The sequence below is a fragment of the Suncus etruscus genome, chromosome 14 (genome assembly GCF_024139225.1).
Source record: "Suncus etruscus isolate mSunEtr1 chromosome 14, mSunEtr1.pri.cur, whole genome shotgun sequence".
NCBI classification, from domain to species: domain Eukaryota; kingdom Metazoa; phylum Chordata; class Mammalia; order Eulipotyphla; family Soricidae; genus Suncus; species Suncus etruscus.
The window spans coordinates 24,540,838-24,556,047 of record NC_064861.1 but is presented as its reverse complement, the minus strand read 5'-3'; the positions used below and the strand labels follow the sequence as shown (position 1 = coordinate 24,556,047).

Sequence of the window (15,210 nt, the reverse complement as noted above, 5' to 3'; positions counted from 1 at the left end):
GGGTCCACAGAATACACCGCTTAATTGAGCCTGTGCCCATAGTCCGCACAGGGCCCAATGCTATCCAGTCTCTCTCTCACACTGTTGTGGACGCAGCTCCCCGCTGACCATCTCCTTCCATCTTGGTCTGTGATTAGTCTCCGGGTACTTCACTTTCTTCTCGGGGGCTGACGCCACCTCAGGCTCTTTGGAGGAGTCTGACACAGGTGGCTCTCTTCCTTCTCTTCATCCTCTTCCTGTCTTTCTTCTCTTCCTTTTCTTCTTTCTTTCCTTCTCCACTTCCTTTTCCTTCTCTTCCTTCTCAACGTGCAGATTCAACTCAGCCTTGGGAAGCCCCAGGCTACGCCGCTGCTGCCTCAGAGACCGTAGGCCTCAGCAGTGCTGATGCTGCTGCAGAGGCAGCCACCGCTTCTTCTCATCTTCCTGCTGCCGCTGCTTTATCTTCCTCAGCTTTTCAAAGCTTTTGGTGGTTTTCGGGTTTACAATAAACCAGTGCACGGCGTGGACAGAGTTGATGTGATACTTGACTCCGCTCTCTGACACGAACTCTTTCTGACACAGAAGACACCGGTGTTTCCCAGCCACAAAGTTTCCTAGTGTACAAGCGCCCAGATGCGCTTTAAGGCTAGACACGCTGCTGTAGACAGACCGTCTCACAACCCTGGTGGGGACATTGAATGCGATGGTACTTCTATTTTTTTGGTTTTGGTTTTTGGGTCACACCCGGCAGCGCTCAGGGGTTACTCCTGGCTCTATGCTCAGAAATCGCTCCTGGCAGGCACAGGGGACCATATGGGATGCCAGGATTCGAACCACCATCCTTCTGCATGTAAGGCAAACGCCTTACCTCCATGCTATCTCTTCAGCCCATGACGGTACTTCTTTTTTTTTTTTTTTTTGGTTTTTGGGCCACACCCGGTAACGCTCAGGGGTTACTCCTGGCTATGTGCTCAGAAGTTGCTCCTGGCTTGGGGGACCATATGGGACACCGGGGGATCGAACCGCGGTCCGTCCAAGGCTAGCGCAGGCAAGGCAGGCACCTTACCTCTAGCGCCACCGCCCGGCCCCATGACGGTACTTCTTGATCTCTGACTTCCATTGGAGAAGGACTTCCTGACTGAAGGTAGGTAGCCCAGTGTGTGTATATTTTAACTTCTGATCACCAGGCATGAGATCCTTTCACCTTCCTTTTTGGCCATTCCTAGGCCAGTTCAGCAGAGGCCCATTCTTTTTTTTTTTTTTTTTTTTTTTTGGGTCACACCCAGCAGCGCTCAGGGATTACTCCTGGCTCTACACTCGGAAATCGCTCCTGGCAGGCTTGGGGAGCCATATGGGATGCCAGGATTCGATCCACCGTCCTTCTGCATGCAAGGCAAATGCCCTAGCTCCATGCTATCTCTCCGGCCCAGAGACCAATTTTTGAGGGTGAAACTCCTCCATCTTGGCTGAACGCCTCTGAACTCTTGTGCTCCAGGCTCATCTCCTGTAAGCAAACTGGCTGTTCTGAATTTCGACAGTAGATAGGCCCATGCTCTCAACTCAGGTAATATGTAAGTCCGGCCTTGGATCGTCGATAAGGCTTCCCTCAATGATGACAGGTCAGGTCAGCTTCTCTAGCTCAGCAGCCTCTGCCACATTTCCTGACATGGTACAGATAGCCTACGATGCTGGTAAAGCTACTAGGCAACTCTCCCGTGTACATCTGAACTTGCCCAGTCTCTTGAGAATGGTTTGGAGCCTCTCTGGCTCATGATTTCATCTACTACTTCGTCTCCAGCCTTCAAAGTGGGCAAACTGTTATGATTTGCCATGATGTGATATGTCATCCCTGCCAGGGACCGAAGCTGCTTTCCACAGTGATGACAAGTAAGCATTTCCTGTTTGCAGTTTTCCATATTTCTTTTTTTTTTTTTTGGTTTTTGGGCCACACCCAGCGTTGCTCAGGGGTGACTCCTGGCTGTCTGCTCAGAAATAGCTCCTGGCAGGCACGGGGGACCATATGGGACACCGGGATTCAAACCAACCACCTTTGGTCCTGGATCGGCTGCTTGCAAGGCAAACGCCGCTGTGCTATCTCTCCGGGCCGTGTTTTTCATATTTCTTTTCTTTTCTTTTTTTTTTTTTTCAGGCCACACCCATTTGATGCTCAGGGGTTACTCCTGGCAAAGTGCTCAGAAATTGCCCCTGGCTTGTGGGGACCATATGGGATGCCGGGGGATCAAACCGCCATCCTTCCTTGGCTAGCACTTGCAAGGCAGACACCTTACCTCTAGTGCCACCTTGCCTGCCCCATCCATGTTTCTTTTCTATTCTTTTTTTTCTTTTCTTTTTTTTTGGTTTTGATCCACACCCGGTGACGCTCAGGGGTTACTCCTGGCTATGCACTCAAAAATCTCTCCTGGCTTTGGGGGCTATATGGGACACTGGGGGATCCAATCGTGCTGTCCATCCTAGGCTAGCACATGCAAGGCAGATGCCTTACTGCTTACACCACTGCTCTGGCCCCCATGTTTCTTTAAGCCCTCTATGGTCTTCCACTCTACTGTTTGGCTGGTAGGACAGGAGACATTGCTTTTACCCATGATTTCTAAGTACCATTGCTCCTCCAAACTGCTTGCAGCATAAACTGGAGGTTCCTTCAGTGTACTTCTAGTCTGAGATTTGGGATTAGGCTGAGTTAAAACTCAGCCTTTGCTTCCTCCAATAGACCTTATGCTTCTGAGGAAAAACTCCATTGTTTTCATCCTCCTCCTGTTGAGCTTTTCGTTTTCCTTTGGGCAATACTTATTTTTTAATATTTAACATTAAACAATATATTTATAATAGCATTTTAATAACATTTCTAAAGTAGAGTCAATGGTATACTTGAAATGTGAACTATTTTTGCTAAAGGAAATTATTGAAATTTTATTAGATGTTTTTGAAAATCTTTTTTTTGGTTTTTGGGTCACACCCAGCGGTGTGTGTCAGGGGTTACTCCTGGCTGTCTGCTCAGAAATAGCTCCTGGCAGGCACGGGGGACCATATGGGACACCGGGATTCAAACCAACCACCTTTGGTCCTGGATCGGCTGCTTGCAAGGCAAACGCCACTGTGCTATCTCTCCGGGCCTGAAAACCATTTTTTTTTTTTTTTGGTTTTTGGGCCACACCCGGTAACGCTCAGGGGTTACTCCTGGCTATGCGCTCAGAAGTCGCTCCTGGCTTGGGGGACCATATGGGACGCCGGGGGATCGAACCGCGGTCCGTCTCCTAGGCTAGCGCAGGTAAGGCAGGCACCTTACCTCCAGCGCCACCGCCCGGCCCCCTGAAAATCATTTTTAATAGTAAATTATAATAAACATTTAGGTTTGGAGATAATACAATGATTAAGGTGTTTACTTTGCATATGCCCAAATAAGATTTGATACCATGCACCCCATTTGGCCCTTCTCTCTCTGAGCACTTCTATATTGATCACTTATTGCAGATCCAGGAATAAGCCATGAGCACAAGGTATGGCCCCCAAACAAAACAAATAAAAAGAACATAATAAAATTTTTTTTTTTTTTTGGTTTTGGGTCATACCTGGCAGTGCTCAGGAATTCCTCCTGGTTCCATGCTCAGAAATTGCTCCTGGCAAGCTCGGGGGACCATATGGGATGCCAGGATTCAAACCAATGACCTTCTGCATGAAAGGCAAACGCCTTTCCTTCATGCTATCTCTCCGGCCCAGAAAATAATAAAATGTTTTGTGAAAAGACAATGTTAATTTTTATCAAGTGAACACATATCTATCATTCCAATTTATTTTTCCAAATAGTTTTATTCATAATGATAAATAACTTATGATTCAAATAAAGTTCCTAAAAATTGACACTCTATACTTACATTTGATATTATACATACCTTTAACTTTTAATTTTTGACAGTTTTAAAAATGTAACTGATTTTATATAAAATTGTAGTTTAAAAACTTAAGCAAACAAAAGAAATTTAAGTACTAATGTAGATGATTTATTAATAGAGATGTTTTTTTGGTTTGTTTTTTGTTTTATGGGTCATACTCGTGACACTCAGGGGTTTCTCTTGGTTATGCACTCAGAAATCACTCCTGGCTCGGGGGACTATATGGGATGATGGGTTCGAACTGCAGTCTGTCCTAGGTCAGACACATGCTGCGCCACAGCTCTGGCCCCTAGAGATTTTTTTTTTTGTGGTTTTTGGGTCACACCCGGCAGTGCTCAGGGATTACTCCTGGCTCCATGCTCAGAAATTGCTCCTGGCAGGCACGGGGGACCATATGGGACGCCGGGATTCGAACCGATGACCTCCTGCATGAAAGGCAAACACCTTACCTCCATGCTATCTCTCCGGCCCCAAGATGGTTATTTTATATCTATATCTATATCTATATCTAATCTATATCTATATCTATATATCTATATCTATATCTATATCTATCTATCTATCTATCTATCTATCTATCTATCTATCTATCTATCTATCTATCTATCTATCTATCTATCTATCTGGTTTTTGGGCCACACCAGGCGGTGTGTGTCAGGGGTTACTCCTGGCTGTCTGCTCAGAAATAGTTCCTGGCAGGCACGGGGGACCATATGGGACGCCGGGATTCGAACCAACCACCTTTGGTCCTGGATCGGCTGCTTGCAAGGCAAACACAGCTGTGCTATCCGGGCCCTATTTTTAATATCTTTACTTAAGTACCATGATTAAAACGTGTTTATAATTTGGTTTCAGTCATAAGAAGAACACCCTCCTTCACCAATGCAACATTCCCACCACTAATGCCTCTCACCTCCCTTCTTCCCCACCTCCTGCCTGTTTTAGAGACAGGTATTCTACTTCTTTCATTTTTTTTTTTTTTTTTTGGATTTTGGCCTACACCTGGTGATGCTCAGGGGTTACTCCTGGCTATGCGCTCAGAAATTACTCCTGGCTTGGGGGACCATATGGGACCCTGGATCGAACTGAGAGGTCTGTCCTGGGTCAGTCGCATGCAAGGCAAACTCTCTACCACTGTGCTATCGCTTCGGCCCCTACTTCTCTCACTCATTAACATTGTCATGATAGTTGTTAGTGTAATTATTTCTCTAACGGCACTCACCTCTCTTAGTGGTGAGCTTCATATTGTGAGCTAGTCCTTCTCGCCCTCAACTCTATTTTCTCTGGGCATTATTATAATAATATCATTTATTTTTCTTAAAACCCATAGAGTGAGACTATTCTGTATTCATTTCTCTCCCTCTGACTTATTTCACTCAGCATAATAGCTTTCATGTCATCCATGTATAGGAAAATTTCATGACTTCATCTCTCCTGATGGATGCATAGTATTCCATTATGTATATGTACCACAGTTTCTTTAGCCATTCATCTGTTAAAGGGCATCTTGGTTGTTTCCAGATTCTGGCTATTGTAAATAGCACTGCAATGAATATAGGTGTGCAAAAGGCTTTTTTTTTTGTATTGTGTTTTTGTGTTCCTAGGGTTGGATCATATGAGAGCTCAATTTCCAGTTTTTTTGAGGAATCTCCATATTTTCCATAAAGGCAGGACTAGGAGCCGGAGCGATAGCACAACAGTAGGGCTTTTGCCTTGCATATGGCTGACCCAAAACAGACCTGGGTTCGATCCCTGGCATCACATATGGTCCCCCAAGCCAGAAGCAATCTCTGAGCGCATAGCCAGGAGTAACCCCTGAGTGTCACTGGGTGTGGCCCAAAAACAAAAACAACAACAAAAAAGGCTGGACTAGATGGCATTCCCAGCAGCAGTGAATGAGAGTTCCTTTCTCCCCACATCCCCACCAGCACATATTATTCTTGTTCTTTGTGATGTGTGCCACTCTCTGTTGTGTGAGATGATACCTCATTGTTTTGATTTGCATCTCCCTGATGATTAGTGATGTGGAGCTTTTTTTTTTCATGTACAAATGCCTTTTATACAAATGCCTTTTGGCCATTTGTATTTCTTTTTTGAGAATGTGTCTTTCATTTCTTCTTCCTATTTTCTGATGGGGTTAGATTTTTTCTTATTAAGTTCTGTTATACCTTGTATATTTTAAATATTAGATTTTTCTTATTAAGTTTTGTCATACCTTGTGTGTGTGTATATATATATATATATATATATATATATATATATATCTTTGGGTTTTGGGCCACACCCGGTAATGCTCAGGGGTTACTCCTGGCTATGTGCTCAGAAGTTGCTCCTGGCTTGGGGGACCATATGGGACACCGGGGGATCGAACCGTGGTCCGTCCAAGGCTAGCGCAGGCAAGGCAGGCACCTTACCTTCAGTGCCACTGCCCGGCCCCATACCTTGTATATTTTAAATATTCAATATTCAATATATTATCTGATGGATATTTGGTGAATAGTTTCTCCCATTCTGTGGTGGCTTTTGTATCCTCATCACTATTTTCTTTTTTTTTCTTTTTTTTTTTTGGTCACACCGGCAGCGCTCAGGGTTTACTCCTGGCTCCATGCTCAGAAATCACTTCTGGCAGGCTTGGGGGACCATATGGGATGCCAGGATTTGAACCAATGGCCTTCTGCATGAAAGACAAACGCCTTACCTCCAAGCTATCTCTCTGGCCCCCTCATCACTATTTTCTTTGAGGTGCAGAAGCTTCTCAGCTTAATATATTCCCATTTGTTAATCTCTGTTTTCACTTTTTTGGAGAGTGATGTTTCCACCTTGATGCCTTTAGTCTCCAATGTCATGAAGGGTTTTACCTATGTGTTGTTCTATATACCTTATGGTTTCAGGTCTGATATCAATATCTTTAATCTATTTGGACTTTACCTTCTATTTTCTGTTTTTTTTGTTTGTTTGTTTTTGGGCCATACCCAGCGATGCTCAGGGGTTACTCCTGGCTGTCTGCTCAGAAATAGCTCCTGGCAGGCAGGCAGGCACGGGGGACCATATGGGACACCGGGATTCGAACCAACCACCTTTGGTCCTGGATCGGCTGCTTGCAAGGCAAACGCCACTGTGCTATCTCTCCGGGCCCTACCTTCTATTTTCATCTATTCACCTTCTTTAAGTACTTTTTCCATGGTCTGATCCTTTGCTTTAAGGCTTTTTTCCAATCTCTTCTGTTGATGGAGTTATGCATCTCATCTTCCAGCTCAGTAATTATATCCTCAGCTGCTGTTACTCTGTTGGAGAGGCTTTCCAGTGCGGTTTTCATTTTGCCTACTGAGTTTTTCAGATCTGTTATTTCAGTTTGAAGTTTTTTGATTTCTATATTTATATCCTCTTATTTGTGTTCTGTTCAGCTCGATCTATGCTTTCTTTGATTTCTATGAGGATTCTCCATATTCTCCAAATTCCTTCTTTGGAAGACTAATTATATTGTTTTTACAACAAAAAGGAAAATTAAATTATCAAAATTGAGATCAACAAGACTCAATTTGTAATAATTGTTATATTTTTCTATGGTGTTACTAAAGTCAGGTTCTAAGGATTTACTGGGCTGTGGTTGCTGCTGGTTGAGCTTTCTGTATTACTGTTTAGGCTTACTGAGTTTGGTAGTCACTATGTAATTATATCCCATAAGATTTCCTTTGTTATTACTGGGCCAATACTACTGTAAAATATTGAGGCATCAGTCTAGGAGTTATAGATCTAAAACAAAATTGGTGGCTTGGAAGTTTGATCAGATTTAGTCAAGGAGCTGAGCCATTTATGTCAGAGGATTGAGAGTGTGATATTGGTTTGCTAGAGTTCATGCAGAAAGGGGCATTAACCCCCTCCCTGAGAATGCCACAGAGATATCAAGCCATACCAGTCTACCTGGGAAGTTTTGGAAAACATTTTTTTAGGGCTGCTGGGTTTTCTGGTGGTGGGGTCTGTGTGAGGGAACTAGGCCAGATCTCATTCTTTTTTTTTTCTTTTCAATATCTTCTTTAATAACACATTACAGCACACAGCCAAACCCCCAGCATGTCAGTTAAACATGGGGATGTAGATCCATAAGGAGAATGGAAACAAGCTTAGTTAACCCCATACCCTTTGGCAACTAATGGAATACAGAATACAAATAAATTGATTCTCTCTCAGTATGTTTTTGAAGACACCATAACAGCTTTATAACAAATTTTGCTGTGATCTGTTATAGAATCTTCAAATTTTATGATGCTTAAGACTTACAATAGGGGCCGGGCGGTGGCGCTAAAGGTAAGGTGCCTGCCTTACCTGCCCTACCCTAGGACGGACCACGGTTCGATCCCCCGGCGTCCCATATGGTCCCCCAAGCCAGGAGCGACTTCTGAGCGCATAGCCAGGAGTAACCCCTGAGCGTCACCGGGTGTGGCCCAAAAACCAAAAAACAAAACAAAACAAGACTTACAATAATCTGCCCCTCATCAGACTTAACTCAAGCACCAGATCTCATTCTGCCCTGTAGTTCAATCTCACATGAGAGGAGTTAGCTTCTCATATTATTTTATTTCAGTTGTGGATCTGGGCTCTTTCTGTTGGAAAGACTGTAAGGTTTGGTGCTGGGCTGCTGTTGATTTGCAGTTTTATTTGTTTTATTTTTTGGGTGGGCCTACCCCCTAGTTCAGGAATTATTTCAGGCAGGCTTGGGGGACCATATGAGATTTCAGGGATTGAATCTGGGTTGGCCACATGCAAGGCAATTGCTCCAGCCCCAAGAACTGCAGTTTTTGAAAGTCTACTTCAAAAAGTAGAAGTGTCTTTGCTACTGTAATTATTCTTTTCTTTTTTGTAATTATTTTTTTCTGAGTAAACTTTTTTTTTGTTTTTTGGATTACTTCTGGCTATGAACTCAGAAATTGCTTCTGGCTTGGGGGACCATATGGGAAGCCAGGTTATCAAACCACAGTTCGTCCTAGGTTAGTGTGAGGAAGGCAGAGAAGCCTTACCACTTGCGCCACCACTCTGGCCCCTGAGTAAACTTTTTATGCTAATATATTTTATTTTGTATATTTTTAATATAATTTTTTTAAGCCTACAGCACACGGTATTCCCAGGCGGTCTCCCATCCAAGTACTAACCAGGCCTGACCCTGCTTAGCTTCCGAGATCAGAGGAGATCGGGCACATTCAGGGTGGTATGGCCATAGTCTAATATAAAATTTTTATTTAAGTACCATGATTACAATCATGATTGTAGTTTAGTTTCAGTCATAAACAGAACACACCCCCTTCACCAGTGCAACATTCCTACCACCAATCCCCCCCCTTCTGTATATGAGACAGCATTCTACTTCTCTTATGCATTAACATTGTCATAATAGTTGTTAGTGTAGTTATTTCTCTAAATGCACTGACCACTCTTTGTGGTGAGCATCCTATTGTGAGCCTGTCCTTTCGGCCCTCATCTCTATTATCTCTGGGCAAATAGACAGCTATTTGCTTTTTTAAACTTTGGTTTCGTGTTACATCAAGCACTATACACACTGACCAATGTATCCCCACATTATTTGACTTTTATCATTTAGATAAAACTCCATTAGATGTTGTAAGTTTTTTTTTTTTTTTTTTTTTTTTTTGGTTTTTGGGCCACACCTGGCGGTGCTCAGGGGTTACTCCTGGCTGTCTGCTCAGAAATAGCTCCTGGCAGGCACGGGGGACCATATGGGACACCGGGATTCGAACCAACCACCTTTGGTCCTGGATTGGCTGCTTGCAAGGCAAACACCACTGTGCTATCTCTCCGGGCCCAGATGTTGTAAGTTTTAAGGTTAAGAAAGCAAATAGAGGGCCCAGAGAGATAGCACAGTGGCATTTGCCTTGCAAGCAGCCGATCCAGGACCAAAGGTGGTTGGTTTGAATCCCGGTGTCCCATATGGTCCCCCGTGCCTGCCAGGAGCTATTTCTGAGCAGACAGACAGGAGTAACCCCTGAGCACCGCCGGGTGTGACCCAAAAACCAAAAACCAAAAAAAAAAAAAAAAAAAAAGAAAGCAAATAGAGAGTTTGCCTGTCTGCAACCAACATAGTTTCAATCCCTGGAATTCCATATTTTCTCTCAAGCCTCACTAGCAGGGATTCCTGATTTTAGAGCCTGGAGTAACTAACCCCTGAGCATCACCAATTGTGGCTCAAAAACAAAAAAAATTTGGGTTCAAGTGAAATTACAATATGCATGACCCTTGCCATGTATGCACCAGACCCGGGTTTCATCCTCAGCATCACATATGGTCCCCCAAATACCAGCATTAGTAATTTTTTGAGTGCAAAACCAGTAGTAACCCTTGAACATCGGATGTAGCCCAAAACCAAAAATAGAAATTACAAATGATGGGGCCGGAGCGATAGCACAGCAGTAAGGTGTTTGCCTTAGATACAGAAGGACGGTGGTTCGAATCCCGGCATGCAGGGGTCTCAAACTCAATTTACCTGCGGGCTGCAGGAGGCAAAATCGGGGTGATCCTTGAGTGCAAAGTCAGTAGTAAGCCTTGAACATTGGGGGGCTGACCCAAACAACTAAAACAAAACAAAACAAAAAAAAAGATTCCTCTAGGGCAGGGCCACAAAATGTACGGAGGGCCGTTTGCAGCCCGCGTGCCGCAAGTTTGAGACCCCTCTCCTGATCCTGCCAGGAGAGATTTCTGAGCATAGAGCCAGGAGTAACCCCTGAGCGATGCCAGGTGTGACCCAAAAACAAAAGCAAAAACAAACAAACAAAAAAGAAATTACAAATAAAATTATTTTAACTGAGATGATATTTATATTGGTAATTATGTAGTGATAATAGAGTAAGAGTTGAAATGGTAGTATGTAAAAAAGCTATGTAATTACTAAAATTGTATCTTCTGAAAATACCACTAATAGTATATTGGCCTAATCCTGCAAATTCTTAATCAGTACAATATTTGGACTTAAATGTTTAGAGTACTAAATTACATAATCCAGGAAATACAGAATGAGATTAAGAAGTAATAACTTGGCCATAAGGAGTCTAGTTTTGAAAGGACAGAAAGCATGGTACAATATTTGAGAGATTACACATACTCAAGGTGATATTTTATCTGACTTATTATAAATATAAGTGAACCATATTGGGCCAGATTTGTCAATGGGTAGTTGGACTTTACATATTAGACACCTGACTCTATTTTGGCATTTTGTGAATCAGTTAGATACCTTTTATAGCAGTTCTTTGGTACTGCATGAAGAGTGAAACTTAGATCACTGGGTGTGATTTTCAGATGGAACAAAGCAAAATATCTCAATAATTCACAGTAGAAAATTATTTACCATATTTATTCGAGTATAATGTGCACCCTAATTTTCGATTAAAATCGGTATAAAATTTTGTTTCACACCAAGTATTGTAATTGACAAAAAAACGTTGTTGACATAATATCCTAGGGACTGAGCAAAAATAGGGAGCACAAGATACAGAAGACTAAACACAACCTCTAGAACTGTAAAGACTCTATCCTAGACCTTGCCCTAAGACCAAGATTGCTAGCTACAGTGACCTGATTTTCTCATCCACAACTGAGAGGAAAGTTTCCTGGCACCACAAAAAAAGCCCTTGGGATATGGTAATGAGTATATATGAAGCCAGTGGTTGTTCCCATGAAAGTATGCTTCAAGAGGGGAGAAACCCTGAATCTCTCAGGCCACGGGAATTCCCTTTATTCCCCAATACTTACTGTGCCTATGCAAAAAAAAAAAAAAAAGTGGGGTTAACACCAAACCCTGATACTCCAGCACTTATTTTTCTTCTCTTTTTTATTCCACTTTTTTCTTTCTTTTTCTTTTTTTTTTTTTTTTTTTTTTTTTTTTTGGTTTTTGGGCCACACCCCTGTGACGCTCAGGGGTTACTCCTGGCTATGCGCTCAGAAGTCGCTCCTGGCTTGGGGGACCATATGGGACGCCGGGGGATCGAACCGCGGTCCGTCCGAGGCTAGCGCAGGCAAGGCAGGCACCTTACCTTTAGCGCCACCGCCCGGCCCCTTTTCTTTCTTTTTCACTTGTGTGAATATTATTTAGTGATTTTTTTTGCTGGGTGCATTTTTCTTTTCTTTTCTGTCTTTTTTTTTCTTTTTTTTTGGTAGTTGCTACCAAAATTTTTTTTCTCTTTTCCTTATCCTTTTTTATCTCCAACAGAATCACATAACTTGAATCATTCAGCCTCATAAATTGAGGGGGGGAAATGATGATACCAGGACCAGTCATATGAACATGTAGTGAAAATAAAAAATTATTAGATTTAAACACCAAACCCAAAGTCAATGACAACAAGCTATAAAGTGGAGATCAGTTACACTAGTATTATGGGGGGTAAAGGAGGGAGATATGGGATACATGCTGGGAACAGGGGTGGAGGGAGGACAATACTGGTGGTGGGAATGCCCTTCATTCATTGTCACTATGTACCGTAAATAATTCTGTGAAAGACTTGTAATACACTTCAGTCACAATAAAAATTTATTAAAAAAAGTTGTTGAACATGTGCAGCCATGATAATAATCATTATTGACAACGTAAACTGGTATAAACACAACACCAAAATAAAATTACCATTAACAGTATTTATTTAAAATGCTCCAAAGTCAGATTCATCATAAGATACACCAAAGAGTTGTTCCCATTCTTCTCGAGTTAATTTTTCATCAGTGTCCCAGTTGGCAGGAACATCTGTTTCTCCAGTTTCTTCGCTTTCTTCTGAGTCTGAATTCCACACCAGGTCATCTTCTGTGCTGTCCATTTTATTGTTGTTGCCTGTCTTCAAAAAAATTTTGATGATCATATCTTTTGGTATGTCTTCCCATGATGTTTTAACCAGGATGTCATGAGAGATAGGCCAGGTTTCTTGAGTTTTTTTTTCTTCCTCCTCACCTACAGTGTGCGGCTGCAGCCCAGAAAAGGTGCAGTGCAAACTCACAATTCACCTGCGCCCTCATTAGACCGGCTGCCACTGCCACTCCTCCCCAACCCTCGTTTATAATGCGCACCCAAACTTTGATTTCTTTTTTTGGTAAAACATTTTACGAGTTATACTCGAATAAATACGGTGATCAATGTAATAATTTTTCTAATCAAGAGAAAATATGCATTAATTTGAAATTGTATAATCATAAGAAATATGAATAAATATTGATAAAGTTATTATTTAACCTTAGAGAACACAGAATTTCTAATGGAAAATATTTTGAATGTTAAAAGTGTGAAAAGATGTTTAAATTTAATTCCATTTATTAATTATTAACTAGTTAATTATTAACTCTACTTATGTCAAGAGATTACATTGGCATAGAGAATTCATACTAGTGATGATTTTAAAAAATTTAAGAATATGGGCCCGGAGAGATAGCACAGCGGCGTTTGCCTTGCAAGCAGCGATCCAGGACCTAAGGTGGTTGGTTCGAATCCCGGTGTCCCATATGGTCTCTCGTGCCTGCCAGAAGCTATTTCTGAGCAGACAGCCAGGAGTAACACCTGAACACCGCCGGGTGTGACCCAAAAACCAAAAAAAAAAAATTCTTAAGAATATGAAAATGTGGGGCCGGGCGGTGGCGCTAAAGGTAAGGTGCCTGCCTTGCCTGCGCTAGCCTTGGACGGACCGCGGTTCGATCCCCCGGTGCCCCATATGGTCCCCCAAGCCAGGAGCGACTTCTGAGCGCATAGCCAGGAGTAACCCCTGAGCGTTACCGGGTGTGGCCCAAAAACAAAAAAAACAAAAACCAAAAAAAAAAAAAAAAGAATATGAAAATGTTGCTTTTAATTTAAAAAATACAAGAGAACTCATACTGGTGAGAAATCCTATTAATTTAAAGAATGTAGAAAGTACCTTAGAAAAATTGTGTTTTCTTGAAATCTGAGAATTCATACTGTGATAAATTTATCATATACAGTAATGTGTGGATATATTCCTGTTTTCCATGGTGTGTAGACAGGCTTTTCAGCATTGAAGAATTATACTTTTTTTTTTCTTTTTTTAAAATTTATTGGGCCATACCCGGTAATGCTCAGGGGTTACTCCTGGCTATGTGCTCAGAAGTTGCTCCTGGCTTGGGGGACCATATGGGACACTGGGGGATCGAACCGCGGTCCATCCAAGGCTAGCGCAGGCAAGGCAGGCACCTTACCTTTAGCACCACCGCCCGGCCCCGAAGAATTATACTTATGAGAAACCTCCTAAATATATAAAATAGGTTTAGGTCCTCACTACAGTATGTATTCTCTTATATTCTTTTTAATTTGGGCCACACCCAGCAGGGCTCAGAGGTTGCTCCTGGATCTGTGCTCAGAATGTGGGACCATCTGAGATGCTGGGGATCAAATCCTCATCCCTCCTGGGTCAGCCGTGTACAAGACAAATGCCCTACCATTGTGCTACCATTTCGGTCCCTATTCTCTAGTATTATAATAGAAAATACATAATAATAGAATACATTCCTTTTAGAGAATACATAATGAAATACATCCATATAATATATATTAAATTAATACATGATATCCAAACATATTCCCACATTTCTTTATTTTTCCAAGAATCACTGGCAGAGGCCACTGGACCCCTTGAACACTGCTGGGAAGCACTCCCCCAAAATAAGCAGCACCAAAGGAATGGTCAAAGAGTCTCTGGTAAGTCTTTGAAACATTGTGTGTATCCTTTCAGAAAAAATACAATGGGGAAAAGCTCCATCATCACCAGTGGACCCACCAGGTCTATTTTTTTAAATAAAATCTTTAAGCACCATAATTACAAGCATAATTGTAGTTGGGTTTCAGTCATACACATAACACCCACTTCACCATTGCAACATTCCCACCACTTCCCTCCTCCCCACCCCTGCCTGTATTCAAGAAGGCATTCTACTTCTCTCATTCATTAATATTTTCATGCTAGTTGTTATTGTAGTTATTTCCCTAACAGCATTCATCACTCTTTGTGGTGACTTCATATTGTGAGTTGGTCTTTCTGGCCCATAACTCCTTTGTCTCTAGGATTATTACAATATTGTCTTTAATGTTTATAAAAAATCATAGATGAGGGCCCAGAGAGATAGCACAGGACCTAAGGTGGTTGGTTCGAATCCCGGTGTCCCATATGGTCCCCCATGCCTGCCAGGAGCTATTTCTGAGTAGACAGCCAGGAGTAACCCCTGAGCACCGCCATGTGTGGCCCCAAAACAAAACAAAAAACAAAAAAATCATAGATGATAGCATGGAGGTAAGGCTTTCTGATTTCTGAGCATAGAGCCAGGAGTA

At 42.3% G+C, this 15,210-nt stretch overlaps 1 non-coding gene and 1 pseudogene across 1 annotated transcript; both read right to left on the bottom strand.

The window, feature by feature from the left end:
• Positions 1-288: 288 nt before the first annotated feature.
• On the bottom strand, positions 289-5,131 carry LOC126028331 (zinc finger protein 512-like; annotated as a pseudogene).
• A 3,854-nt stretch (positions 5,132-8,985) lies between these two features.
• LOC126028879 (5S ribosomal RNA) lies at positions 8,986-9,104 on the bottom strand. Its single transcript, XR_007502573.1, has one exon. It is a non-coding gene; the product is annotated as a 5S ribosomal RNA (ribosomal RNA).
• Between the last annotated feature and the right edge of the window lie 6,106 nt (positions 9,105-15,210).